The sequence below is a fragment of the Oryzias melastigma genome, linkage group LG21, assembly GCF_002922805.2.
Source record: "Oryzias melastigma strain HK-1 linkage group LG21, ASM292280v2, whole genome shotgun sequence".
Lineage (NCBI taxonomy): Eukaryota > Metazoa > Chordata > Actinopteri > Beloniformes > Adrianichthyidae > Oryzias > Oryzias melastigma.
Genome location: NC_050532.1, coordinates 27,786,304 through 27,789,487, shown reverse-complemented (window position 1 = coordinate 27,789,487; position 3,184 = coordinate 27,786,304).

The window sequence follows — 3,184 nt, the reverse complement described above, 5'->3', positions numbered from 1 at the left end:
CCTGCTCCTCCCTGCTCCTCCCTGCTCCTCCCTACTCCTCCCTGCTCCTCCCTGCTCCTCCCTACTCCTCCCTCCTTAAAACATTTTTATTGAAAAGGATCAAAAGTGTCTAAATCTGGTTGTAATAAAATCATTTTCTGCTTTTTTGGTGGAATGAATAAATGAACAGGATGATCAGGTCACACCTGGACTGAGGTTGAGTGGTTTCATCATCGTCTTGATCATTTGAGTTAATAAAGTTTGACAAATGGGGGGGGGGGGGTTGAATACTTTTCCTGTCTGTGTGAAGATCAGCCTGCGGTGTTTGCCTCTGATGACACAATCTGATGTGATGAAGTCTGATAGTGAGTCCTGACCACACAGACTGTTAGAATGGGGGGGTCTGATGGCGATAACAGGGGGGGGGGACCCCTCCCTGATGAGACGTCCTCGGAGCCGCAGAGCAGATAAGTGCATCAGTCTGTCAGTCTGGAGGAGTCACATCACCGCCAGCAGCTCTTTGTCTCTAATCAAGTCTTTACTTTTCATTTGCATCTATGCCCCCCCCCCACCCCCCCGTGGAGGATGGCGGCGGTTCATCAGAGCTCTCTGTTTGCTAATCGCTCCTGAAAGGATTTGGCTGTTGTCTTTCCTTGTAATCAAATTAAAGTACAGTAGAGAGCCGGCGCCGGAGCGTCGTTTACGTCCATTTGCTTTATTCCAGCTGCATAAATCCGTCCGGATAAACCCTGAAGGAGCAGGAAAAGCTCCGAGCTCCGCTCACTCCCAGGGCTCACACAGCACAGGTGACATTTCCACCCCCTATAGATGACGGAAATGAGAAATATTTCTGACCTTTATGCAACCACAAAAATGGGATTTGGGAAGGAGCGGCACGACGGCGAGGAGTTATTAGAGGGGAAGTTCTGGCAGATCCCAGGGATGGAGGAATAACGAATAACGGCACGGAAATTTGAAAGAGGGAAAAGCCCGGCAGAGGAGATTGAGAGGGTTATTGTATCGGGGGGGGGTAAAGGGTGCAGAGTTTCCAGAAAGGCTGAGCCATGAGCCGAACATGAAGACATTCCAGGTCGATTGACTCTGAAATGACGTGAAGACGGAAAATGATTCCCAATTTACATTTTTCTCTGAAAAGATTCTGGAAACGTGAACTCTGAGCTGCAGGTGAGAATTTTGACTTTAGTTTGTTTTTTGTGATTCTTCTGTTTAGTTCTGTGCTACAAAAATGGATTCTTAAGAAGGTAAAAAGACGTTTGTTTCAAGAAAACAAATGTGTAATTTTCTGTCTTGCAGGAGAAATAAAACATGTCTCAGTGGCTAAATATTTCTTCTGTACATCTACCAGCTTGAAGCTCAATGAGGCGATTGTTTTGTGAGGTCGGTTTATATAAATAAAGTTGAATTAAAATTGGAGCTGGATTTTCTGCTCATCCTGTCATGAAGACAAAAAAACATTTAAAGTCCTGATAACGTTCATCCAAACTGATCAAATATAAACCGAACTGACAGTGAAACTGAAGGAGTTTGTCCAGGAGATGCTGAAGACACAGCAGAGAGAGAGACGCTCCTCAGAGATGTTTGACTCCTGGATCATTTTGAAAAATGAACCATGTCCTAAAGAAGTCTATAATTCAGGGTTCTTCTCCGACTCAACAGCATCCATCTGCTGCTCTGGATCCAGAACCATCAGAACAAAGTTCAGATAAAAACACCTCCTGCTAAACTAAACGATAAAAGTGATAAAAATATCTTCAGATCTTCATCTGCAGATCCATCACAGACTCCACAGGATTCAGTTAATCCCTAAAACTGAATCCAGAGGAACTTTGTAAAGAACCTTTTCTGATTTTGAGTTTTTGTGAACAGAATCAAACAAGGAAACGACCCGTCAGCACAGTGGTGGCAGGGCAGTGATACGGGCCGATGAGCGGCTCGGTTATCCTGTAGATAACTTTGAGATTCAGGAGGATCAGGACTGAAGATGCTGGAAGAATAGAGTCCAGATTTACAGGGATGGAAACAGAAGACGATCATTGAAGCAGCGTCTTTCGATCGTCTTCATCCGTAAACAGACGCTTCATGACGTTCCGCAGATCCGAACTGAAGCGCTCCTCCTGCAGAAGGAGGTGTCCAGGAGGAAAGTTACTCCTGAACACCTCCTTCTGCAGGAGGTGGTGTTCAGGAGGAAAGGTACTCCTGACACGGAGCCAAACATAAACATGGCAAACTGGGGGATTACTGCTCTCTGCGTGTTCGGAGAGAGACGCTGCTGAACAAATATACAGTAAGGTGTTTATTTATAGGAAATAGAGCGGGGGAGGGGGGACAATAATTGGAATTTCTTCCAGGGAAAATCCTATTTCTGCCGTCTGGCTGAGATAAAGGAAGACATAAATGGAAGGAGGACAGGAGGAAATGGAGGAAGACACAGATGCAAGCAGGAGAAAATCCCATTTTTCTCCGATCGGAAGGACGGATGGATGGATGGAGGGATGGAGGGATGGAAATACATCCGGTAAAATCCAGTGGATGCAGCAGGTGAATCCGTATCTGGAGTCCTCAGATTACCAGAATAATCTCCCGTGAGAGAATAACCGGATTTAGGAGGAGTTAGTCGGGAAAAGTGTGAACATGTGAACATGAAGTCAAACTTTAACAATCATGTTGAAACTTGCTGACGTCGTCACTTTACTTCCTGTTTCTGTTTCAGGACGACTTCAGATTTCAGAGGGAATGCTGGGAATCTGCTTCAGTCTGTGTGTGTTTGTGTTCTTGTTTGCCTTTTTGAGTGTTTGTATGAGTGTGTGTGCATGTTGTATGTGGACATGTGAGGATGTGTGTTTGTGTGCATCTGTGTGTGTGAATGTGTGTGCATTTATGTTTTTTAAGTGTGTGTGCATGTTGGGTGTGCAAGTATCTGTTTTTGTGTTTGTTTTGTGCATTTTTTTAGTGTGTGTATGTGATTGTGTTTGTGGTCTTGTATTCCTTTTTGAGTAAGTTTTTGTGTGAGCATGTTGTGTGTCTAAACATTTGTCTGTTTTTTATAAAGTGTCATCCCGATGTGTGTGTGATTCTTGATTTGTAATTCCTAAAGTACATTTTGTGCATAAGTACAAAAATGACAAAAGCGCAAAACTCATGAACGAATCATGAAACGAGTCTCACATCAGATTTGTGTGTAACT